The sequence below is a fragment of the Podarcis tiliguerta genome, assembly GCF_965153285.1.
Source record: "Podarcis tiliguerta genome assembly, chromosome: 13".
Lineage (NCBI taxonomy): Eukaryota > Metazoa > Chordata > Lepidosauria > Squamata > Lacertidae > Podarcis > Podarcis tiliguerta.
Genome location: NC_139546.1, coordinates 45073037 through 45100549, shown reverse-complemented (window position 1 = coordinate 45100549; position 27513 = coordinate 45073037). Strand labels below are relative to the sequence as shown.

The 27513-nt window shown below is 44.5% G+C and overlaps 1 gene segment (V, D, J or C); it reads right to left on the bottom strand.

Moving 5' to 3' along the window:
- Positions 1-9028: 9028 nt before the first annotated feature.
- Positions 9029-12299, bottom strand: LOC310662092 (igW heavy chain V region W26-like). The segment is given in 3 exons: positions 12195-12299; positions 11787-12088; positions 9029-9613 (listed from the first exon to the last, which is right to left on the bottom strand).
- Positions 12300-27513: the final 15214 nt, after the last annotated feature.

Below are 27513 nucleotides of genomic sequence, written 5' to 3'. Positions count from 1 at the left end.
AACATGTATCAAAAGCCCTTGGAAAAAAGATGTTCCTTCAGCCTGCAATGAAACCTCTATAATGAATATTCCAGGGGAGGAATTTCCACAATTGAGTGGCTTCCACAGAGAATGCTGTTTCCCAAGCCAACATCTCCCCCACTTCTGAGTACAGTGACAATGCCAAAGAGGCCCCTTCTTCTGATCTTAATACCTGAGAGTTCTGTAAAGAAGCAGATAGTGTTGCCTATGTTGTTTGCAGCTTTTGACACACCTTAAATGCAGCCCAGAGATGAACTGGCAATCCATGCAGCTGTTTTAGAAACAGTTTTAGAACAGTTTCTGAAGGAAACCCTAGCTAGCCAGTAACCTGGCTGTTGCTTTTTGGATCAGGTGGCATATCATGTCAGGAGTTCAGCCTACACTCGAGTAGGACCCTGGCAGAGGCACATGCTCGACTGGCATGTTCCCTCTCTCCTGGTCGATCGTTCGGGAGCTTCATAAGCTTTCTTCAGCCTGAACGTCACAGCGACTGATGCCAACCGACACTTAGGGATCCACAGAGTCTGCACAGTTGCATAACAGACCTCAGCAACTCAGCATTTTGGCTAATCTACTTCATTTACATATAAACACACACGGAAATCTTCAAGGGCAGCCCCATACAGAATGCATTGCAGCTATCCAATATAGAAGTACCATAGTCAATTAATTTCTCTGTAAAATGGGGCAGTAGTTGGCCAACCAGCCATAACTGAAAATAAGCACTCACTGTTAGCCACCATGGCCACCTAGACCTCAAATGTCAAAGTTGGATCCAGGAGTACGCCCAAGTAAAGAAACTGCTCCTTCTAGGGGAGTGCAACTCCATTCACAACAGGCCATCTTCCCTCCTCCATAACCAGAGAACTTGGAACACATAGCACCTTCACCTCTCTCTCTCTCTCTCTCTCTGAATTCAGTTATATGAATGGCCAAAATCAATAAAAATGCCACATTGATTTTGAGGGAGGGAGAGATATGGCTGCAGCCATGCTATTTTGTAGGAGAAGACCTGAGTGGGGGGAATCCTGTAGCATTGTGGAGCAAAATGGCTCTGGATCAGTAAATGATTATTCTAGCATCACTACTGCTTCTTTCCTGAGATAGCAAAATCCAACATCCCAAAATATGAAAAACATTTAACACCTCACTCAATAAATCCCCTCTCTACCTTTGCCGATTGATAGTGGATCTGTGAAGGTCACACCCTCCAACATGCCCAGAAGGAAAACCAGGAAGTGCGTCTTTTGGGCCACACTCCTTGGTGAGCCAGGTGAGATGTGCAAGAGAATGGTGCCCAAAAATGTATGTTTTTCAGGGCCATGGTCTTGTGGGAGCCAAAACAGGACATCCCAGGAGCCAATCAGAAGCTGGGATAGCTTCTGTAATTTTCAAGATGTCCCATTTTAAGTGGGATAGTTGAGGGGTATGTAAAGTGAGATTCCCGGCTTCCTTCTAGTATACTAGTCTACTATTTTCTTGTTTCTTTGCCTGCCAGTAAATGAAGATTCTCCCCTGCCCCTGGTGCCCTACACACAATTTTTCCAACTCCAGTCTCTCTTCATTGCCCCTAATAGGTGGTGCCTATTTCTGTATGCAGTGATTCCTGCCCTCCTGGTTATCAGAAGAAAAAGAGAGAAGGGGAGAAGTTTTGCTGCTATGATTGTGCTCCCTGCCCAGAAGGGAAAATATCAGACCAAAAAGGTAGGTGATGCACTTCGCCAATTATTCTAGCCAACAATTTGCCATTTTTGTGTGTGTTTTGAGCACTTTTGCAAATACCCAGGAAGAAAAGGTGACATAAAGATTGGCCACACTGGTCATTTTCCAAATTGCAGGATCCGATTCTGCCTATTCAGGCCAATGGAGGCTTTGTATTTCGGTTAAGCTGAGTTGGAACCTCCAGCCCCCAAAATTACAGAAATCATTCTTCCACTGAAGTCTGTTGGGTTAAGAGCATGTTCAACAGTGGGTTCACTTTTGCCCTGTTCTTATCATTTTTTGGCAGTGTCAGGCAGAAATGTGAATAGGATGTTCTGGGTCCAGTGCACTGTGGCTCGATTGGTCTCTTGGCCAACTCCCTGCAGCAAAAGTAGGATACAAATACAATAATAAGATGTCAGAATGACCAACAAATCCCACATTGAACAGCGTTCTAAGAATGAGACTCAATTTACATAGAAATTGGCACAATGACGGATCCTTTCTTTTTTTCAGACATGGATGAATGCTTTAAATGCCCAGATGAGCAGTATCCAAGCCAGAGTAGAGACAGATGCATCTCCAAAGTTATGACATATCTATCTTATGAAGAATATTTGGGGATCAGTTTTAGTTTGGTTTCTGTTTCTCTTTCATTCACCACAGCTTTTGTGCTACGAATTTTCATCAAGAACAGAGATACCCCTATAGTCAAAGCCAACAATCGAGATATCAGCTACATTCTCCTTGTCTCCCTCCTCCTCTGCTTCCTCTGTTCTTTGCTGTTTCTTGGAAGACCTACGAAGGTGACCTGCATTCTCCGTCAAACTACTTTTGGCATTGTCTTCTCTGTAGCTGTTTCTTGTTTGCTGGCCAAAACCGTCACGGTAGTTGTCGCCTTCATGGCCACAAAGCCAGGGTCAAGCATGAGGAAATTAGTGGGCAAAAAACTGACCAACTCCATTGTCTTTTCCTGTTCTCTTATTCAAGTAGGAATCTGTGTAGTGTGGCTGGCAACCTCTCCTCCATTCCCAGATTTGGACCTGCAATCCCAGGCTACAGAGATCATAGTTGAATGCAACGAAGGTTCTGTCCTCATGTTTTATCTTGTCCTGGGCTACATGGGCCTTCTAGCCATCATCAGCTTCAATGTAGCTTTCCTGGCCAGGAAGTTGCCGGACACTTTCAACGAGGCCAAATTTATCACCTTCAGCATGTTGCTGTTTTGCAGTGTTTGGTTGTCCTTTGTCCCTACCTACCTGAGCACCAAGGGGAAATATATGGTAGCAGTAGAGATCTTCTCTATCTTAGCCTCTAGTGCTGGGTTATTGGGTTGTATCTTTGGACCTAAATGTTACATTATTCTGCTGAAGCCTAAGTTGAACTGTGATGGGATGAAGAGCTGCTTGTGTGTAAATTGCAATCCCTCAGAGTTTGAACAGCTTCTCAAACCTCTGCCTGTGACGGAGCCCCTCCAGCATGGCTGCGTCAGTCGCTAGCAGAATCCGAAAGTGGCTGCTTTCGGAAACGTTTCCAACATAAAAGCTCCTTAACGGAAACACGTCTTCTGGACTCTCTGCGTGACAGTTTCCGCCGAGGAACGGGTGTTCCTATAGGGGGTCCTGAGACTTCCCCACTGTTTTCACTGGAAGCATCTCTGAGCCATTCCTCCGACTCCCCTTCCCTTGACGTTCCTGTTCGCCCCCTACTGGTTCCCTCTTCAGGTGTCAAGTCTCTCTCTACCTCAGAGAGCCTTGGCACCTCCTGTCCTGCCGATGGCAGTTCCCTGACATCCACCTCCCCTCCAGGGCCCCCTTCACCCCCTCCCGTCTCCTCCCCTACGGGTTGTGAGGAGGTAAAACCCCGGAAAGAACCTTCCTCATCGTCTGAAGTTTCGAACACCTTTCTCCACTCGTTGTGGTTCCTAGTCTCTCGGTACTCCTCGTCATCTGAGTCCGTTCCTTCTTCCAACTCCGACTCCGCGAATCCTTCCAGTTCCTCTTCCTCGTCTGTGGTGCCGAAATACTCCCTTCTAAACCTTGCTACCGGCTGTGGTTTCCGCGGGAATCTTTGGTGGAACGTTTCTGTTAAAACCTCGTCATTGACCTCCTCTGCAGTCACCCAGGTGTTTTCTGACTCCGGTTCCCCTTCCCACGCCACTAAATACTCCACCTGATTGCCCTTCCACCTGGAATCGAGGATTTCCGCTACATGGTTACTGCTTTCCCTCTCTTCCAAGACCGGTCCCCTGGTGTGCTCCTCTTCACCTCCCCCCTTGTACGGTGACAGTAATGACCTGTGGAACACTGGATGCAATTTCATGTGGTTGGGTAACCGGAGTTTGAAAGCCACTGGGTTGACCTGCTGAATGACCTCAAAGGGTCCCAATCTCTTGGGTCTTAATTTCTTACAACCCCCTTTGAACGGCAACCCTTGGGTGGACAACCACACCTGATCCCCCACCCTTATGGTTTCACCTTCCCTCCTGTTCTTGTCTGCCTGCTTCTTATATTGAGCCTTGGCCCTTTCTAAGTTGAGCTGAAGCTGACGATGGATCGCTTCCATCTCTTCTACAAACTGTTCGGCCGCTGGGACGCTCCATCTCTCGCCCCCCTCCCCCGGGAATGCCCTGGGGTGACACCCGTAATTGGCCAAAAAGGGGCTCATCCCTGTGGACACATGCTCCGCATTGTTGTAGGCAAATTCTGCCAGCGCCAGCTTTTCGACCCAATCATTCCCTCTGTCATTGACATAGCACCTCAGATATTGTTGGAGGATGCCATTTGCTCTTTCCGCCTGCCCATTGGTTTCAGGATGCCGGGCCGTCGAAAAATTGACTTCCACGTGCAGCAAGCTCATGAGCTTCCTCCAGAACCTGGAAGTAAATTGTTTCCCGCGGTCCGAGACAACCCTCAAGGGGGCGCCATGCAGCCGGAAGACGTGTTCTACAAACAACTTCGCTGTTTCTTCCGCTGTGACTGCATGTGAACATGCTACAAAGTGGCACATCTTAGTTAACAGGTCCACTACTACCATGATGGCCGTCTTCCCTTTGGATTTGGGCAGATCCGTCATAAAATCTATTGATACCGCCTCCCAAGGCCGTTCTGGCGTGGGTAGTGGTTCCAATAACCCTGCCGGCGCCCTTCTTTCCCCCTTGGCCCTCTGGCATTGGTCACACCCTCTTACATACTCCTTTACATCTTCCCTCACCTTGGGCCACCAAAACTCCCTGGTGACCATCCACATGGTCTTGTGTTGTCCAAAATGTCCCGCCGTGGGACTATCATGCAACTGCTTGAGTACCCTCCCTCTCAATTCACCTTCTGGTATATACAGTGCCCCTTTGTAATACAATGCCCCATTTCTTTCTTCAAAACCCTCCGGGCTCTCACCCTCTCCCCTGAGGCCTCTGAGCTTATTTTGGGCATATTCGTCAGTTTCCGTTTCTTCTACCAGCTCTCGTCTCCCCACCAGCGCCGCCCCACACACCCAGCGGTCCTCAGGAATGACATGTCTTTCTTCGCTTGCCCCCTCCCCTTCCAAGTACTCTGGTTTGCGTGAGAGAGCGTCCGCCCTGACGTTCTCTGGGCCTGGTACATAACAAATCTCAAAGTGGAATTTGGAAAATTCCTGTGCCCATCTCACTTGCCGTTGGTTGAGTACTCGAGCTGTTCTCCAATACTCCAAATTCTTGTGGTCGGTGCACACTTGCACCTTGTGTTGTGCCCCAATCAATAAATGTCTCCACCTCCGGAACGCTTCGTGAATGGCAAGTAGTTCCCTGTCATACACCGTGTAGTTCCGCTCGGACTTATTCAGCTTCCTCGAGAAAAAGGCACACGGTCTCCACCCTGACGTATTTCTTCCCGGCTGAAGAAGCACAGCCCCCACCGCTCTGTCTGACGCGTCTGTCTCCACCCTCATGGGCTTCTGTAGGTCCACATGCAGAAGTTGTTCTTCCGAAGCGAAAGCCCTTTTCAGTTCTTCAAAAGCTCTCTCCGCCTCCGCCGTCCAAACAAATTTCTTCTTGCTACTGAGGCAGTCGGTGATGGGCGCCGTCAAGTGTGCAAAATTCTTGATGAACTTCCGATAAAAGTTCCCAAACCCCAGGAATCTTTGCACATCCTTCTTGGTTTTCGGTGTCTTCCATTCCAGCACCGCCTGGACCTTGCCTGGATCCATGGCCAATCCTTGGTCTGACAGGCGGTACCCCAGGAATTCCACCTCCTTGGCATGAAACTGGCACTTCTCCAGTTTCACCCACAGCTGATTGGCTTGCAGCCGGCCCAACACTTCTCTCACGTCCCTCACATGCTGCTCTTCATTTTCCGAATACACCAACACGTCATCCAAAAAGGCCACACAATTCTTGTAGAGCAACGGCCCCAGGACGTGGTTGATGAAAGCTTGAAAACATGCGGAGCCGGCTTGGAGACCGAAGGGCATTACGAGGTATTCAAATGCTCCCAAAGGGGTGAACATGGTGGTCTTCCATTCATCCCCCTTCCTTATTCGTATCAGATTATACGCCCCCCGCAGGTCCAGTTTTGTAAAAATCTTCCCCTTCCTCACCCTGGTCAGAATGTCATCAATTCGGGGCATAGGAAAGGCCAGGGGTTCCGACACGGCGTTCAGGGCCCTGAAATCCACTACAAGTCTCGGCTTATCTGTGTTTTTTTTGTCCACAAAAAACACTGGGCTGCCCCCCACCGCTCGGGACTCTCTGATGAAACCCCTCTTCAGGTTTTTGTCAATGAACTCCCTCAGCTCCTGCATCTCCCTGTCTGACATGGCGTACAGCTTGCCCACTGGGAGTTGAGCCCCCGGGAGTAGGTTGATTTGACAGTCAAAGGGTCTATGCGGCGGCAGTTTGTCCGCTTCTCTTTCGCTGAATACGTTGCTCAGATCTGCATATTGCGGAGGCACCTCCCCTTGCTTCATTACCTCCATCCCAGCTAAGGTGATCTTGGCTCCCCCTGGATCCTTCCCCTGCTTGCAGTGTTCCAGGCAATGCGCCGACCCAAAGGAGACCACCCTCTGGTGCCATCCCACTAGAGGATCGTGAAGTGCCAGCCAGCTCATCCCCAAAATAATGGGAGCTCCTCCCAATGTGGCCACATTAAACGCTATCCTCTCGGTGTGTCTTGCCACCCTCATTATCATGGGAACAGTCTGTTGGTTCACTTCTCCTCCCAACAGCTCTCTGCCGTCAATCGTGGTTACCTGCAGGGGTTTACTTAAGGGGAGGGTTTGTATCTGGTGCTCAGCTGCGAACTCCTTACTCATGAAATTACAGGAGCTGCCTGAATCCAGCAGGGCTTTGATCTGTAGGGGGTGTCCATTTGGCAGCTCTAGCAACACCTCTATCACTAGAGCAGGCCTGGGAGGTTCTGGTGCGGGCACTCTCACTGCTTTTGAGCCTGGCTGCTGTGCCCCGACGGCAGCCAGGCGTTGGCTTTTACTTGCTCTGTGCTTTCCTCCCCCTCTCCCCCAACAGCTCCTGCCATGCCTTGCCATTCCTTTCTCCGTGGACAGACTCTGGCAAAGTGTCCTGGCTGTTGGCAGAGATAGCATTTTTTCCCGCCCTTTCCCTCTTTCTTCCGCCCTTCACCGATGTTTGAAACTGTGCGCGCACGCGCTGTTCCCACTTCCATCGGCTCTGCCGGCGGGAAAGGCTGCTCTGGAATGTCTGGAATGCGGAGCTCCCTCCAACGTTCTCCTTTCCCCTCCCGCTTCTCCAAAGCCCTCGCTTCCTGGCGCGCTCCAATGGCTAGCGCGGCTTTAGTCAGCTGGTCCATAGACTCTGCTCTGGGGTTCCGGGAAAGTTCATCTTTCAAGGACGAAGACAGACCCTCTTCGAAAAGCATTTGAATGGGCTCAGAAGCCAAGTCCCACCCCAATCGATGAATCAACATAGTGAACTCAGTCCAGTACTCACGGACAGTCCGGTTTCCCTGTTTGCAAGCCATTAACTGCCTTCGCACCCCTCCCTGCTCAATGTCACTGGAAAACATCAGGTCCATGGCACGAAAAAACTTCATCGCGTCCTTTAGGATCTCATTATTTGCTGCCATCAAGGGTCTAACCCAGTCCTTCGCCCCTGATTCGAGGTGGCTAATTACAAAAGCCACTCGCGATTCCTCATCAGGGAAGTCATCGAATTGCAGATTGAGAGCATATTGCATCTCTGTCCTAAAGGCATGGTAGTTCCTGGGGTCCCCCCCAAATTTCTGCACCAATCCTGGCATCTTTCTGTTGAGTGGGGTGGCTTTCTCCCTCCCCCTCTCTGCATCCTGAGCCCTCCTTTCTTCCAGCCTCGCCGTCTGCAAGGCAAGCTGGATTTCCAACGTCCTATACCTTTCCTCCAGGCTTGGACCTCCTCCAGCTGCCCCTCCGGTTCCTGCTGGTTCGCTCATGATGCCTCTCCCTGGCACAAGCTAGCTGTCGATGACTTTCGGATTGCTGTGATGGGATGAAGAGCTGCTTGTGTGTAAATTGCAATCCCTCAGAGTTTGAACAGCTTCTCAAACCTCTGCCTGTGACGGAGCCCCTCCAGCATGGCTGCGTCAGTCGCTAGCAGAATCCGAAAGTGGCTGCTTTCGGAAACGTTTCCAACATAAAAGCTCCTTAACGGAAACACGTCTTCTGGACTCTCTGCGTGACAGTTTCCGCCGAGGAACGGGTGTTCCTATAGGGGGTCCTGAGACTTCCCCACTGTTTTCACTGGAAGCATCTCTGAGCCATTCCTCCGACTCCCCTTCCCTTGACGTTCCTGTTCGCCCCCTACTGGTTCCCTCTTCAGGTGTCAAGTCTCTCTCTACCTCAGAGAGCCTTGGCACCTCCTGTCCTGCCGATGGCAGTTCCCTGACATGAACACTAAGGAACAACAGATAAAGAAAAATTATTAAATTATGTCATAATATGATTTCATTATCATTTTATTTTATTTTATTTTATTATAATTACCATTACCATTATATTTCATTATATTATAATGCTAATCTGATATTACTTTTGCATTTCTTGTGAGGTGTTGGTGGCAATGGAAGCTGTGGACCTCCCATATCAGTTAGTTCAAGATATAATACCAGCTGATTCATTTCATTTTTGTCACATATCTGAACAGATTCAAGAAATAAAAGTATTATTTAACAATGAAGGCTAAGAGTGCTCATTTTTAACTTTTGCAACCAAACTGAAAAACAAAAGAAGCAGCGAGACAAATTTATCAGGTTACATTTTAAAATACAACAATAAGTGCAGTTTCAAAATTTACAATTAAAAAGTGCACATATTAGCCACATTGTTTTGGGTGGGATGCCTGAGAGAAAGGGAGGTGGGGGAAGGACGCTGTCTCTGAACAGATGTTTAGCATTGGAACAGGAAGATCTTGGAACAGTTCACTGCAGGCTGGAGCTTGGCCAAAGAATGACAGCTGTGGATCATTGATATTTCCCTCCCTTTATGCATCTGTTCTGTACCATGCCTTTCTGGTTTGTGGCTCTTTGATGCCATCTCTTGTGATGATTTTCCACCAAATGGAAGGGTTTTTGTCTGAGGTCTACTGGGATCTCTCTCACTGCGAATCTTGCACCGTAATAGACAGCTGTGTCTTCTGATTTCAGGCGGTTCATTTGCAGATGGAAGGTGTAGGTGTCCTTAGAGGCTGTGAATCGCCCTCGGATTGTAGGGGAATAATAATCAGTGTAACCATAGCGTACATAATGAACAAGCCATTCCAATCTTTCTCCAGGTTTTTGTCGGAACCAGCCCATCCAGTACTTGTCAGTATCAAATCCAGTGACTGCACAGGTCAACTTATGGGATTCTCCTGGTTTCTTCAATGCTGAAGATTCCGACTGGGTCAGAATTCTCTGTGTGAGGCCACCTGGAATGAAGGAAAAAGGAAGAAGAAATAGCTGTCATACAAAAGCCCATTATAAAACCCAGACTGAGTGAAGGAAGGAATAAAATGAAAGCCCAACACACATGAGGAAGAGGCAGCGAGTGCAATAAGCATGGAAAAGAAAAACCGCATACTGGAACAATGGACTGGATTTCAAAAGGAGCCTGTGTGCCTTGCCAGGAAGTCTATGTGAAGTGAGAGGCTTTGAGGGCTTAAGTAGGAACTCATCATTCTCATGGCTTTGCATAAATCGGTGAGCATTGGAAGAGGGTGTATTAATAAGATCCAAATTTTCCACATACTTTTCTAATGCATGCCTAAAACAATTGTGACATAGATTTGATTACATGCACCTCAACAAATGTAAGAAACCCGTATGATTACTTGAATTAGACAGGTGTGTTTATATATACACCTATGGAAAGTATAGTTCTTTAAAAGAAAAGAACATGACAATAATATATTTATCACTCTGTGTTACCCTGCACTCCTAAGGGGATATGTGAGGAAGAAAAACAGTTCATCTGTCTTATCCAGGTCTTGCTGACTGTATTCATCTATATTATTATTATTATTATTATTATTATTATTATTATTCCACCCTTCGCCAAGAGATCACAGACCGGCTTACAGAATAAAACACAAGCATGTGATATAATAATATCTCATTGGAAATAATATGAGGGAAATAAACGGTTTTGATTTATACAAGGTGCATAGAACATGGCACAGAAGCTGGGAACTCTGAAAGTGTTGAATCCATTTGTTCCAATCCCCACAGTGGATGACAGAGTAATGTGATGTGGCATATTCTTCTCTAAGGATGGATATTTCTCACACCCAGAAACATTCTTAAGACCCCTCATTGAAGAAATTTGCAAAAATTAAGTTTCATTCCCTAAAATGGCACACCCTACCCCAACATCCAATTTCAACAAAGGTTTTAGAGAATAAGAATATAGAGAATAATTAGCTTGCCAACATGGCCAAATGGGACTGGGAAAAACTCTCCATATAATTCCATTCACTTCACTTCAAATTTGAAGTGTGCTAAAACCTCCCATTCTCCACTCTCAGTCAGCCATTTATTCAATGATGCCATCACCTTCAGCATGTTGATGTTCTGCAGTGTTTGGCTTTGTTTTAACCTATCTAAGTTGTTGTTGTTTAGTTGTTTAGTTGTTTAGTCGTGTCCAACTCTTCATGATCCCATGGACCAGAGCACGCCAGGCACTCCTGTCTTCCACTGCCTCCCGCAGTTTGGTCAAACTCATGTTAGTAGCTTCAAGAACACTGTCCAACCATCTTGTCCTCTGTCGCCCCCTTCTCCTAGTGCCATCAATCTTTCCAAACATCAGGGTCTTTTCCAAGGAGTCTTCTCTTCTCTAAGTACCAAGGGAAAATACATGGTAACTGTGGAAATTTTTTCCATCTTGACCTCCAGTGCTGAGTTGCTGGGTTGTATGTATCTCTCTCCCCCCCCCCCAAAAAAAAATGCTACATTATTGTGCTTGTGCCACATTTTGATCTCAAAGAAGCAGCTACTTAGGAAAGGGAACAAAGGAGCATTAGTGTATCCACTATGGTCAGCAAAGGGTCAAAGCATGAGGAGGAAGGGATGAAAAGAAGTGGAGAGAGCAGGGAATAAAAGTGTGAGGAAGAGTAGAGGGGAGGGAACTGTGGAAAATGCAAGAAAGTTGAGGGAAGAGGAATTGCTTGGATGTGAGGGGGTGAGGGAGAGAAGACTGTAGGATAGAAGAATACAAGAGAGAAGAGGAGAACTGTTCATTTATATGAGGGAGAGGTAAAGAAGAGGAAGAATTGGTGCCTTTATCAACCTCTGATTACTGCAGGTGGCGAGGAAGGATTTTATGTACAATTGGGAGTGTAGAAATGAGAGGACAGGGTACTAGTTGTGGAAATATGGTGGGCACAGAGGAATTGACTGCCTTGAATGTTTCAGAACTGCTGTTTTCAACTGGAACAGGAAAACTGGAGCAATTCACTGTAGGCAGAATGTAGGCCAAAGAATGAAGGCTGTGCTCTGTAACTTGCTTTTCCAGTTTGTGGCCCTTTGCTGCCCCCTCTGGCAATTCGTCACCAAATCAAAGGCAGTGAAGGGTTTTTGTCTGAGGTCTACTGGGATATCACTCACTGTGCTTCTCGCACAGTAGTAGACAGCCGTGTCTTCTGCTTTCAGGTTGTTCATTTGCAGATAGAAGTTGGAGCTGTCAGTTGAGGCTGTGAATCGCCCTTGAATTGTAGGGGAATAATGATTGGTCCCAAGTGTATAGTACTCAGCGAGCCATTCCAATCCTTTTCCAGGTTTTTGCCGGACCCACTCCATAACACTTCTATTAACATCAAATCCAGTAACAGCACAGGTGAGTTTATGGGATTCTCCAGGTTTCTTCAATACTGGATCCGACTGCGTCAGAACTATCTGTGTGAGGGCACCTGGAATTGCAAGTGAGAAATAGATGAGGTAGAAAAATCAACAGCCCACATGAAACCCACATTAAATGAAGGAAGGAATAAGATGTAGATGTAAAGTTCAACGCACATGAGGAAGAGGCAGCCAGTGCAATGAGCATTGGCAATAAAGACGGCATAGTGATGCAATGCTCTGGTTCTGAAAGGGACTTAATGTGCTGTTCCAGGAAGTCTGTGTGAGAAGTGAGGCTTTCAGGGCTTAAGTAGGACGTCCAATGTCTTGTAGCTTTGCATAACTCAAAGAACATAAGAAGGGAGAGTATTAATATGGAATCCAAACTCTACACATCCTGCCTTCTCATCAAGTGTGCACTTCTATGCATGCACGTTAACAAAATTATCAAACCCAAATCGCTCCCTATATTAGTTGATCCATGAAATCTTTGAATATGTTTTTAATGATAAAACAGTAGGGGATTTTAAAAGGAAAAAAGAAAACAATATATGTTTCAGACTAATCTGAATGGACTAAGGATTGATCCTGGCCCAACTGCACTGGCTGCCAATTAGTTTTTGGGCCCAATTCAAAGTGCTGGTGCTGATCTGTAAAGCCTCATGGCTCATGACCTCAATGAGTTACTGACCGTTTCTCCCATATGAACCAACCTTGATCCTGTGCCTGTCACCCAAGGCCATTCTCTTTGTCTCCTCTCCCTGAGAGGTTTTGGAGGGTGACAACATGAAATGGGCTTTTTCTGTGGTGGCTCCCCATCTGTGGAATAGCTCCATCATTGCAGGTCTTTAGGTGCCTGGTGAACGCATTCCTCTTTACCCAGGCCTTCAGCTATTAAAAGTCTGTGTGGTGGAGACTGTTATTTTGATCATTTTCTTATTATGCTTTGTAATATTATGCACTGCATCATGTTTTTTTTTATTATGTATTGTAAATTATGTTCTTAATGTTGCATAAAGCCCCGTGATCTTTGGATAAAGCACTGTATATAAATTGAATAAATTATGATTATGATTATTATTACTATTGCTATTATTATTATCATTATCTGTAGGATTTATGTTACTGCAAAGCTCCCCACATTTAATCTACTTAGTATCCAATCTTAATGAACACAAATTTATAAGAAGGCCCAAACAGAATGCACACAAATACAGTCTTCACAAATACAGTCTTCACAAATACAGTCTTCACTGCCTTTGATTTGGTGACTAATTGCCAGAGGGGGTACCAAAGATGGACAAACCAGTAAAACATCTTGCAGAATGGATGTATAAAGCTGAGAAATTATAAATGCCCAACAGATGCAATTCTTTAGCCTAGGTCCTGCCTGCAGTAAGTTGTTCCACAGCTTTCTTGTTCCAATACAAAAGGTAAGTTCTGAGACAATCCTCTCCCATCTTCAATTTTTTTAAAAAACTTTCTTCCAGAAAAGGCCCCTGTTCCTTTACAAATATTGAGGAAGGCAGAAGTTCCCCAGGTGCAACTTTTCATATGAAATTTTGTGTTGTTGGAGACTGAATGCTTTCATCAGACTGTCTAATGGGATCTCACTCACTGTGACTCTTGCACAGTAATAGACAGCTGTATCTTCTGGACTCTACAGTGGTACCTCACAAGACGAATGCCTCGCAAGTCGAAAAACTCGCAAGACAAAAGAGTTTTTCGTTTTTTGAGTTGCTTCGCAAGACGAATTTCCCTATGGGCTTGCTTCGCAAGACGAGAACGTCTTGCGCCTTTTTCTTAAAACCGTCAATGCATTCCTATGGGAAACCGTCAATGCACAGTGGTGCTTTGCAAGACGAAAAAATTCACAAGACAAAAAACTCGCAGAACGAATTAATTTCGTCTTGCGAGGCACCACTGTATTGTCTTTTAAGCAATTTAGCAATTGCTGAAAAGACAATAGAGAAGTTGCCTGTCTGATATATAAAGGTGAGGAGTTGCAAACGTCAGGAGCCACCACACTAAAGAACCAATTTAACATTGTGCAGAATGGACATCTTCATTGGTTGGTATCTGCAGGGGTTAGTTACAGGTAGGTAGGTAGGTAGGTAGGTAGGTATCTAAGAAGTGTACATGCACACAAAAGCTCATACCAATAACTAACTTAGTGGGTGTCTAAAGGTGCTACTGAAAGGATTTTTAATTTTTTTAATTTTTTTTATTTTGTTTTGTTTCGATTGCAGGGGTTAGGTTATGTCCTGCCTTCCCTGAATCAATCAACATAGGCCTACAGATCTGCATAAGAGGGCCTTAACCAAACATTCACTATTGCACCCTAATGTGTGCCTTCAGTCTAAAACAGCACAACATATCATGAGAAAAACTGCACTAGAAAAACTGTCTTCCTAGGCATTGGTAAAGGAAAATATATTTTGTCTTGGAAAGAAGCTGACAAGCTCTCTGCGAGAAAGGCACAGGTGGGTGAAATGAGGGAAGGGACTGTCTCAAAACTGTTATTTTGCATCAGACAATATTAGTGTAACTCATTGCAGACTAGAGTGTGGCCAATAAATGAAATCAGGGGACCATTGATCATTTCTGATATGTTGCCCTTTGCTGCCACCTCTGGTTATTTGTCACAAAATGAAATGCAGTGAAGGGTTTTTGTCTGAGGTCTAGTGGGATCTCACTCAGTGTGCCTCTAGCACAGTAATAGACAGCCGCGTCTTCTGCTTTCAGGTTGTTCATTTGCAGATAGAAGTTGGAGCTGTCCGTTGAGGCTGTGAATCGCCCTTGGATTGTAGGGGAATAATATTGACTGCTCCAAGCTTTATAGTAGAGAACAAGCCATTCCAATCCTTTTCCAGGTTTTTGTCGGACCCAGCCCATATAGTAGCTGTTAACATCAAACCCAGTGACAGCACAGGTGAGTTTGTGAGCTTCTCCAGGTTTCTTCATTACTGGGTCCGACTGGGTCAAAACAGTTTGCGTGAGAGTGCCTGGAATAGGAAGGCAGGGAAAAGAGCTGAAATAGGAAAAGCAGCATTCCACAGTTATCAAGTTATCACATAAAACTCACAATGAATGAATTAAGAAAGGAAAAAGATCTCAACATACATGGGAAAGCTGCAACCAGTGCAATGAGCACTGGCAGTGAAGACAGCATAATGAGGGGATAGTCTGGATCAGAAAGACACTTAATGTGCTGTTGCAGGAAGTCTGGGTGCGGCAAGAGACTTTTAAGCCTGAAGAGGGAGACTACTTTTTGCAGCTTTGCATAAATCAGCAAATATAAGAAGGGAGTTTATTAATATGGAACCAAATCTCTGGCCTTTTCTTCCAGTGTGCACTTAAAACATCTATGCCACAAATTATAAAGAATGCATACTAACAAATGTTTCAAACTAGAAGGGTAACACAGGTTATCTACAAAATGATTTTAAAAAATTGAACAGTAGATATTACAAAATATGTATATAAATACATATATGTATCAGACTGGTTCAAATGGAATAAAAATTGAAACTGGGTCCCTCCTTCCAGTAATATCCTGACAATGCCATTTTCCCTAGAACAGCAATTGAGGGATACTTATGTCAGCCTTAGATGCTCCAGGCTCAGTTCAGCCACCTGGATTCCTGCTGCAGCTGGGCACCTCAGATAGAATGGCAGGTCTCCAGCTGAGTGGATTTGGGTGATGCACTCCATTGTGACCCCATTCATACAAGTGTCTTCTGCTCCAGGACAGCCAGCTAAAAAGCACTTATATACACCTCCAATCAATTCTGTCCAATGTTCTTAACAGTTGGGATAAATGCTTCAATTTAGAATTTTTGCTGAAGGAGGAATGTCTTTTGCAATTGCTGAAAAGACAATAAAGGTGTTTGTCTGACATATAATTGTGAGGAGTTGCAAAGGGCAGGAGCCGGCACATTAAAGGACCAATTTTGCATTGTGCAGAATGCACATCCTCATTGGTTGGTATCTGTAGGGGTTAGGTTATGTTCTACCTCCCCTCAATCAATATATGAAGACGTACGAATCTTCACCAGAAGGCCTTAACATAACATCCACAACGGCAGCCTAATGGGTGGGTTCAGTTTCCAACAGCACAAAAGATCGTGAGGAAAACCGTAATAGAAAAACTGCCTACCTTGACATTGTTAAAGGAAAATATCTTTTGTCTTGGAAAGAAGCTGACAAGCTCTCTCAGAGAAAGGCACAGTTGGGGAAAATGAGGGGAGGACACTGTCTCAGAGCTGTTATTTTGCATCAGACAATATTAGAGCAACTCATTGCAGACTGGAGTGTGGCCAATAAATGAAATCAGTGGACCATTGATCACTTCTGGTTTGTTGCCCTTTGGTGCCCCCTCTGGTTATTTGTCATAAAATGAAATGCAGTGAAAGGTTTTTGCCTGAGGTCTAGTGGGATCTCACTCACTGTGTCTCTCGCACAGTAATAGACAGCCATGTCTTCTGCTTTCAGGTTGTTCATTTGAAGATAGAAGTTGGAGCTGTCTGTTGAGGCTGTGAATCGCCCTTGGATTGTAGGGGAATATCTATAATTGCTCCCAGCTTTATAGTAGCGAACAAGCCATTCCAATCCTTTTCCAGGTTTTTGTCGAACCCAGGACATAATGTAGCTGTTAACATCAAACCCAGTGACAGCACAGGTGAGTTTGTGAGATTCTCCAGGTTTCTTCAGTACTGGATCCGACTGGGTCAGAACAATTTGTGTGAGCGTGCCTGGAATAGGAAGGCAGGAAAAATAGCTGAAATAGGAAAAGCAGCATTCCACAGTTATCACATGAAACTCATAATGAATGAATTAAGGAAGGAAAAAGACCTCGACATACATGGGAAAGAAGCAGCCAATGCAATGAGCACTGGCAGTAAAAACAGCATAATGGTGGGATAGTCTGGATCAGAAAGAGACTTAATGTGCCGTTGCAGGAAGTCTGGGTGCGGCATGAGACTTTTAAGCCTGAAGAGGGAGACTACTTTTTGCAGCTTTGCATAAATCAACGAATATAAGAGGGGAGGAACCAATATAATATGCAACCATATCTCTTGTCTTTTCATCAAGTGTGCATTTAAAGCATCTGCCATAGATTCTATGCATGCACATTAACAAAATTATCAAACCCAAATTGCTACGCATATTACATGATCCATGAAATCTTTGTATATGTTTTTAATGATAAAACAGTAGGGGATTTTAAGAAGAAAAAAGAAAACAGTATGTGTTTCAGACTAATCTGAATAAACTAAGGATTCATTGTGGCCTAACTGCACTGGCTGCCAATTAGTTTCTGGGACCAATTCAAAGTGCTGGTGCTGATCTATAATGCCTCATGACTTAGGACTTCAAGGCCTTAAGGACTACTTCTCCCATATGAACCAACTTAGTCCCTGTGCTAACAGAGCTGTCACAGAGCTGTTCTTGTTGTGTTTGCCAAGTAAAGGAAGGATTGGACCCTGATTAAAAATCAAGACACGAGGCTTTGACCAGCAAGGCTCTTGGAGAAAAGTGCGTAAACCACACCCCTCACCAGGCCATTTTATTAGCAAAAGAATCTTTTACACAGTGCTCATAAGAACCAAACAGATTTCTTCTGAGCATTCAAACAAACCTCAAGTGGGGACAAAGTTAAACTATAAACACTAGTTATCCATGCATAGTTTTGCGGTAAATGAATGAATACTACAAAGGAGCGAATACGGCAACCCCGGAAGTCATAAACAATCAGTACACATGATAAGGAGGATGGCCAGGAGGACAGTGACCATCATCACCTTAATGTGAAACCTGTTTCCTGGCCCTAAGATTAACATCCTAAGATTATATATAAGAAAACTACATCAAAATAACTTGCCTACTATCTTTATGGCCCAGGAAGCATGCCTGGCTGTAATCGTTCTAGGGGTTGCTCGTGCGTAAGTTGCCGTTGCTCCTGGCTAGGTTGCCTGGTTGAACCCTTTCTGTCTGGACAGCCTCAAGTTCCGTGGCTGCCTCAGTCACTGGCAGAATCCGTCAGTGGCCGTTTCTTAAACCTCTTCCAGCATAGAAGCTGTTTGACGCCCAGTCTCCTCCCCCTTTGCCTGCGCAGAAGTGTGGGCAACGGAGTACTCGTGCCCTCTCTGCTGGTCTCCTGCAAAGAGTCCTGGAGCCACCTCTCCGATTCCCCCATCTGCCCCCCTTCTCCACTGGTGTTACGCTGATTTCCTTCCCCAGCGGATGGGCTACCTCTCCCCCTACAGGGACCCTCTCCACCATCGTCCCGGAGCCTCCTCTCCGCCTCCCGCTCCGATGGCAGTTCCCTGACACTGGCGAAGCAACTGCTGTGTATGCTGTGTACGTGACGTGAGGAGAGAGAAATGGGCAGTAGAGTCAAAAGGGCCAGAGATGCAGAGGTGTAGATTGATCAAAAATCATATCAAAATGGTTTAAACCCTGTCAACGCAATGCTTTCATTGCTGACACAGATGGCTTACTCTATATCTGTAATAATTCCTCATAGCAATCCCACCTGATCACTACATCTCTGGATATTTGCACTCCTACAGTTCTTTTGCATCTAACAATATTAGAGCAACTCACTGCAGACCGGAGCATGGTCAAAAATGAAATTAGTGGACCATCAGTCATTTCTGGTTTGTGACTTTCTGGTTTGTTGCCCTTTGCTGCCGCCTCTGGTTATTTTTCACAGGATCAAATGCAGCGAAGTGTTTTTGTCTGAGCTCTAGTGGGATCTCACTCACTGTGTGTCTCGCACAGTAATAGACTGCTGTGTCTTCTGCTTTCAGGTTGTTCATTTGTAGATAAAAGTTTGAGCTGTCTGTTGAGGCTGTGAATTGCCCTTGGATTGAAGGGGAATACCTATAATCGCTCCCAGCTTTATGATAGAGAACAAGCCATTCCAGTCCTTTTCCAGGTTTTTGTCGGACCCAGGCCATATAGTAGCTGTTAAGATTAAACCCAGTGACAGCACAGGTGAGTTTGTGAGATTCTCCAGGTTTCTTCAGTACTGTATCTGACTGGGTCAGAACAATTTGTGTGAGGGTGCCTGGAATAGGAAGGCAGGAAAAATAGCTGAAATAGGAGAAACAACATCTCACAGTTATCACATGAAACTCACAATGAATTAAGGAAGGGAAAAGATCTCAGCATACATGGGAAAGAAGCAACCAGTGCAATGAGCACTGGCAGTGAAGTCAGCATAATGGTGGGATAGTCTGGATCAGAAAGAGATGTAATGCGCTGTTGCAGGAAGTCCGGGCTGGGTGTGAGGCTTTGAAGGCTTAAGGGGGACACTCCTTTTTGCAGCTTTGCATAAATCAGCGAATATAAGAAGGGATTATATTACGATGGAATCATATCTCTGGCCTTTTCTTCACGTGTGCACTTAAAACATCTACGCCACACATTATAAAGAATGCATACTACCAAACGTTTCAAACTAGAAGGGTAACACAGGTAATCTACAAAATGATTTTTAAAAATTGAACAGTAGATGTTGCAAAATAAATAAATAAATAAATATATGTATCAGACTGGTTCGAATGGAATAAAAATTGAAACTAGGTCCCTCCTTCCAGTAATGTCCTTATCTTGCAATTTTCCCTAGAAAAGCCATTTGTGGGATCCTTATGCCAGCCTTAGATGCTCCAGGCTCGGTTCAGCCAGCTGGATTCCTGCTGCACCCGGGCAGCTGAGAAACGATGACATTTCTCCAGCTGAGTGGATTTCGGTGATGCACTCCATTGTGACCCCATTCATCCAAAGTGTCTTCTGCTCCAGGACAGCCAGCTAAAAAGCACTTCTATACACCTCCAATCAATCCATGTCCAATGTTCTTACCAGTTGGGATAAATGCCTCAATTTAGAATGTTTGATGAAGGAGGAATATCTTTAGCAATTGCTGAAAAGACAATAGAGGTGTTTGTCTGACATATAATTGTGAGGAGTTGCAAAGGGCAGAAGCTGCGCAACTATGGGACAAATTTTGCATTGTGCAGAATGGACATCCTCATTGGTTGGTTATGTCCTAACTCCCCTCAGACAATCTACATAGGCCTACAAATCTGCATCAGAAGGCCTTAATAGAACATCCACAACTGCAGCCTAATGGGTGGGTTCAGTTTCAAACAGCACAAAAGATCATGAGAAATACCGTAATAGAAAAACTGCCTTCCGGGACATTGTTAAAGGAAAATATCTTTTGTCTTGGAATGAAGCTGACAAGCTCTCTCAGAAAAAGGCACAGGTGGGGGAAATGAGGGGCGGGCACTGTCTCAGAGCTGTTCTTTTGCAGCAGACAAAATTAGAGCAACTCATTGCAGACTGGAGCCTGGTCAAAAAATGAAATCGGTGGACCACCAGTCATTTCTGGTTTGTGGCTTTCTGGTTTGTTGCCCTTTGCTGCCTCCTGTGCTTATTTCTCACAAAATAAAATGCAGTGAAGGGTTTTTGTCTGAGGTCTAGTGGGATCTCACTCACTGTGTCTCTCGCACAGTAATAGACAGCCGTGTCTTCTGCTTTCAGGTTGTTCATTTGCAGATAGAAGTTGGAGCTGTCCTTAGTGGCTATGAATCGCCCTTGGATTGTAGGGGAATAATAATCAGTGCTCCCAGGTTTGTAGTAGTGAACAAGCCATTCCAATCCTTTTCCAGGTTTTTGTCGAACCCAGCCCATATAGTAGCTGTTAACATCAAACCCAGTGACAGCACAGGTGAGTTTATGGGATTCTCCCAGTTTCTTCAGTATTGGATCCGACTGAGTCAGAACAATTTGTGTCAGGGTGTCTGGAAAAGGAAGGCAGGGGTAAAAGTTGAAATAGGAAAAGCAACAGCCCAAAGTTATCACATGGAACTCACAATGAATTAAGGAAGGAAAAAGACCTCAACATACATGGGAAAGAGGCAGCCAAGGCAATGAGCACTGGCAGTAAAGAAACCATAATGGTGGGATAGTCTGGATGAGAAAGAGACTTAACGTGCCGTTGCAGGAAGTCTGGGTGGGGTGTGAGACTTTTAAGGCTGAAGAGGGAAACTACTTTTTGCAGCTTTGCATAAATCAACGAATATAAGAGGGTAGGAACCAATATAATATGCAACCATATCTCTTGTCTTTTCATCAAGTGTGCATTCAAAGTATCTATGCCACAGATTACATAGAATGCTTGTCAACAAAGGTATCAAACTCGGTAGGTAACATAGGTAATCTACAAAATGATTTTTTTTAAAAAAAAAGAGCAGTAGATTTTGTTAAATTATGAAAAAAGAATATATGTATCAGTCTGGTTCAAATGGAATAAAAAAATTAAACTAGTTTCCCATTCCTGCATTGTCCTGACCTTGCCATGTCCCCTATAACTACATTTGGGGAGTCCTTATACAAACTGTAGATCCTCCAGCCTCTGTTCAGCCACCTGGATTCATGTTGCATCCAGACAGCTCTGGTAGGATGACATTTCTCCAACTGAGTGGATTTGGGTGAGGCACTGCATTCTGATCCCATTCATCAAAGTGTATTCTGCTCCAGGACTGCTAGCTGAGAAAGCACTTATATTCATCTCTGATCAATAATGTTTCCAGTGGGATAAATATCTCATTTTAAAATGTTTGATGAAGGAGGAATGTCTTTAGCAGTTGCTCCCAAGACAACAAAGGAAGTGCCTGTCTGCTATATAATGGTGAGGAGTTGCAAAGGGCAGGAGCCGCCACACTAAAGGACCATTTCAACATAGTGTAGATTGGACATCTTCATTGGTTGGTATCTGCAGGGGTTAAGTTATGCCCTACACCTCCCCCTAATCAATCTACAAAGGCCTTCAAATCTGCATGTGAAGGCCTTAACAGAACATCCACAACTGCAGCCTAATCAGTGGGTTCAGTTTCCAACAGCACAAAAGATCATGAGAAAAAAACTACACTAGAAAAACTGCCTTTCTGGACATTGTTAAAGGAAAATATCTTTTGTCTTGGAAAGAAGCTGACGAGCTCTCTCAGAAAAAGGCACAGGTGGGGAAAATGAGGGGAGGGCACTGTCTCATAGCTGTTCTTTTTTAGCAGACAAAATTAGAGCAATTCATTACAGACTGGGGCATGGTCAAAAAATGAAATCGGTGGACCAACTGTCATTTCTGGTTTGTGGCTTTCTGGTTTGTTGCCCTTTGCTGCCCCCTCTGGTTATTTGTCATAAAATGAAATGCAGTGAAGGGTTTTTGTCTGAGGTCTAGTGGGATCTCACTCAGTGTGTCTCTCGCACAGTAATAGACAGCTGTGTCTTCTGCTTTCAGGTTGTTCATTTGCAGATAGAAGTTGGAGCTGTCCGTTGAGGCTGTGAATCGCCCTTGAATTGTAGGGGAATAATCTTGACTGCTCCAAGTTTTTTTGTAGCTAACAAGCCATTCCAATCCTTTTCCAGTTTTTTGTCGGACCCAGCCCATAGCGTAGCCGTTAACATCAAACCCAGTGACAGCACAGGTGAGTTTGTGAGATTCTCCAGGTTTCTTCAGTACTGGATCCGACTGGGTCAGAATAATTTGGGTGAGAGTGCCTGGAATAGGAAAGCAGGGAAAAAAGCTGAAATAGGAAAAGCAGCAGCCCACAGTTGTCACATGAAACTCAGAATGAATGAATTAAGGAAGGAAAAAGACCTTGACATACATGGGAAAGAAGCAACCAGTGCAATAAGCATTGGCAGTAAAGAAACCATAATGGTGGGATAGTCGGGATCAGAAAGAGATGTAATGTGCTGTTGCAGGAAGTCTGGGTGCGGCGTGAGACTTTTAAGGCTTAAGGGGGACACGCCTTTTCGCAGCTTTGCATAAATCAGGGAATATAAGAAGGGAGTATATTAATATGGAATTATATTTCTGGCCTTTTCTTCAGGAGTGCACTTAAAACATCTATGCCACGGATTCTAAAGAATGCATGCTAACAAACGTATCAAACTAGAAGGGTAACATAGGTGATCTACAAAAAGTTACTTTTTTAAACTAGGACGGTAGATATTGTTAATAAAAGAAAAATAAATGTATCAGTCTGGTTCAAATGGAATAAAAATTGAGACTAGGTCCCCTCTTCCAGAAATGTCCTGACCTTGCTATTTTCCCTAGAGCAGCCCATTGGGGATCCTTATGCCAGCTTAGATGCTCCAGGCTCCCTCAGCCAGCTGGATTCCTGCTGGGGCAGCTCAGATAGGATGACATGTCTACAGCTGAGTGGATCTGGGTGATGCGCTCCATTGTGACCCCATTCATCCAAATGTCTTCTGCTCCACGACAGCCAGCTAAAAAGCACTTCTATAAACCTCCAATCAATTCATGTCCAACGTTCTTACCAGTTGGGATAAATGCCTCAATTTAGAATGTTTGATGAAGAATGAATGTCTTTTGCTGAAAAGACAATAGAGAAGGTGTTTGTCTGACACACAATGGTGAGGAGTTGCAAACGGCAGGAGCTGCCCCACTATGGGACCCATGTTGCATTGTGCAGAATGGACATTCTCATTTTTTGGTATCTGTAGGTTTAAGGTTATGTCCTACCTCCCTTAAATCAATCAATCAATCAATCAATCTACCTAGGCCTACAAATCTGCATCAGAAGGCCTGAAGAGAACATCCACAACTGCAGCCTAATGAGTGGGTACAGTTTCCAACAGCACAAAATATCATAAGAAAACCTACACTAGAAAAACTGCCTTCCTAGACATTGTTAAAGGAAATTATCTTTTGTCCTAGAAGGAAGCCGACAAGCTCTCTCAGAAAAAGGCACAGGTGGGGGAGATGAGGGGAGGGCACCGTCTCAGAGCTGTTCTTTTGTAGCCGACAAAATTAGAGCAACTCAGTGCTGACTGGAGTGTGGTCAAAAAATGAAATCGGTGGACCATCAGTCATTTCTGGTTTGTGGCTTTCTAGTTTGTTGCCCTTTGCTGCCCCCTCTGGTTATTTGTCATAAAATGAAATGCAGTGAAGGGTTTTTGTCTGAGGTCTACTGGGATCTCACTCACTGTGTCTCTCGCACAGTAATAGACTGCCGTGTCTTCTGCTTTCAGGTTGTTCATCTGCAGATAGAAGTTGGAGCTGTCCGTTGAGGCTGTGAATATCCCTTGGATTGTAGGGGAATAATATTGACTGCTCCAAGCTTTTCTGTAAAGAACAAGCCATTCCAATCCTTTTCCAGGTTTTTGTCGGACCCAGCCCATAATGTAGCTGTTAACATCAAACCCAGTGACAGCACAGGTGAGTTTATTAGCTTCTCCAGGTTTCTTCAGTACTGGGTCCGACTGGGTCAAAACAATTTGCGTGAGAGTGCCTGGAATAGGAAAGCAGGGAAAAGAGCTGAAATAGGAAAAGCAGCATTCCACAGTTATCACATAAAACTCACAATGAATGAATTAAGAAAGGAAAAAGATCTCAACATACATGGGAAAGCTGCAACCAGTGCAATGAGCACTGGCAGTGAAGACAGCATAATGAGGGGATAGTCTGGATCAGAAAGAGATGTAATGCGCTGTTGCAGGAAGTCCGGGTGGGGTGTGAGACTTTTAAGCCTGAAGGGGGACACTCCTTTTTGCAGCTTTGCATAAATCAGCTAATATAAGAAGGGAGTTTAATAATATGGAACCAAATCTCTGGCCTTTTCTTCAAGTGTGCACTTAAAACATCAATGCCACAGATTATAAAGAATGCATACTAACAAATGTTTCAAACTAGAAGGGTAACACAGGTTATCTACAAAATGATTTAAAAAAATTGAACAGTAGATATTACAAAATATGTATATAAATACATATATGTATCAGACTGGTTCAAATGGAATAAAAATTGAAACTGGGTCCCTCCTGCCAGTAATGTCCTGACATTGCCATTTTCCCAAGAACAGTCCTTTAGGGATACTTATGTCAGCCTTAGATACTCCAGGCTTGGTTCAGCCACCTGGATTCCTGCTGCAGCTGGGCACCTCAGATAGAATGGCAGGTCTCCAGCTGAGTGGATTTGGGTGATGCACTCCATTGTGACCCCATTCATACAAGTGTCTTCTGCTCCAGGACAGCCAGCTAAAAAGCACTTATATACACCTCCAATCAATTCTGTCCAATGTTCTTAACAGTTGGGATAAATAGTTCAATTCAGAATTTTTGCTGAAGGAGGAATGTCTTTTGCAATTGCTGAAAAGACGATAAAGGTGTTTGTCTGACATATAATTGTGAGGAGTTGCAAAGGGCAGGAGCCGGGACATTAAAAGACCAATTTTGCATTGTGTAGAATGCACATCCTCATTGGTTGGTATCTGTAGGGGCTAGGTTATGTCCTACCTCCCCTCAATCAATATATGAAGACATACAAATCTTCACCAGAAGGCCTTAACATATCATCCACAACGGCAGCCTAATGGGTGGGTTCAGTTTCCAACAGCACAAAAGATTGTGAGAAAAACCGTAATAGAAAAACTGCCTACCTTGACATTGTTAAAGGAAAATATCTTTTGTCTTGGAAAGAAGCTGACAAGCTCTCTCAGAGAAAGGCACAGTTGGGGAAAATGAGGGGAGGACACTGTCTCAGAGCTGTTATTTTGCATCAGACAATATTAGAGCAACTCATTGCAGACTGGAGTGTGGCCAATAAATGAAATCAGTGGACCATTGATCACTTCTGGTTTGTTGCCCTTTGCTGCCCCCTCTGGTTATTTTGTCATAAAATGAAATGCAGTGAAAGGTTTTTGCCTGAGGTCTAGTGGGATCTCACTCACTGTGTCTCTCGCACAGTAATAGACAGCCGTGTCTTCTGCTTTCAGGTTGTTCATTTGCAGATAGAAGTTGGAGCTGTCTGTTGAGGCCGTTAATCGCCCTTGGATTGTAGGGGAATATCTATAATCGCTCCCAGCTTTATAGTAGCTAACAAGCCATTCCAATCCTTTTCCAGGTTTTTGTTGAACCCAGCCCATATAGTCGTTGTTAACATTAAACCGTGTGACAGCACAGGTGAGTTTGTGAGATTCTCCAGGTTTCTTCAGTACTGGATCCGACTGGGTCAGAAAAGTTTGTGTGAGGGTGCCTGGAATAGGAAGGCAGGAAAAATAGCTGAAATAGGAAAAGCAGCAGCCCACAGTTATCAGATGAAACTCGTAATGAAGGAAGGAAGGAAGGAAAAAGATCTTGACATACATGGGAAAGAAGCAGCCAATGCAATGAGCACTGGCAGAAAAGACAGCATAATGGTGGGATAGTGTGGATCAGAAAGAGACTTAATGTGCCATTGCAGGAAGTCTGGGTGAGGTGTGAGGCTTTGAAGGCTTAAGGGGGAGACTACTTTTTGCAGCTTTGCATAAATCAGTGAATATAAGAAGGGAGTATATTTATATGGAAACATATCTCTGGCCTTTTCTTCAAGTGTGTATGTAAAACATCTATGTCATGTATTTTAAAGAATGCATACTAACAAGGGTTTCAAACTAGAAGGGTAACATAGGTATACTACAATACAACTTTTTAAAAAAAGAACAGTAGATTTTGTTAAATGATGAAAAAAGAATATGTATATCAGTCTGGTTCAAATGGAGTAAAAATTGAGACTAGGTCCCTCCTTCCAGAAATGTCCTGACCTTGCCATTTTCCCTAGAACAGCCATTTGGGGATCCTTATGCCAGGATAATATGCCAGCAAATTTGGAAAACTCAGCAGTGGCCAGAGGATTGGAGAAGGTCAGTCTACATCCCAATCCCAAAGAAGGGCAGTGCCAAAGAATGCTCCAACTACCGCACAATTGCACTCATTTCACACGCTAGCAAGGTAATGCTTAAAATTCTACAAGGCAGGCTTAAGCAGTATGTGGACCGAGAACTCCCAGAAGTGCAAGCTGGATTTAGAAGGGGCAGAGGAACCAGAGACCAAATTGCAAACATGCGCTGGATTATGGAGAAAGCTAGAGAGTTCCAGAAAGACATCTACTTCAGCTTCATTAACTATGCAAAAGCCTTTGACTGTGTCGACCACAGCAAACTATGGCAAGTTCTTAAAAAAGTGGGAGTGCCTGATCACCTCATCTGTCTCCTAAGAAATCTCTATGTGGGACAAGAAGCTACAGTTAGAACTGGATATGGAACAACTGACTGGTTCAAAATTGGGAAAGGAGTACGGCAAGGCTGTATTTTGTCTCCCTGCTTATTTAACTTATATGCAGAATTCATCATGCGAAAGGCTGGGCTGGATGAATCCCAAGCCGGAATTAAGATCGTCGGAAGAAATATCAACAACCTCAGATATGCAGATGACACAACCTTGATGGCAGAAAGTGAGGAGGAATTAAAGAACCTTTTAATGAGGGTGAAAGAGGAGAGCGCAAAATATGGTCTGAAGCTCAACATCAAAAAAACGAAGATCATGGCCACTGGGCCCATCACCTCCTGGTAAATAGAAGGGGAAGAAATGGAGGCCGTGAGAGATTTTACTTTCTTGGTCTCCATGATCACTGCAGATAGTG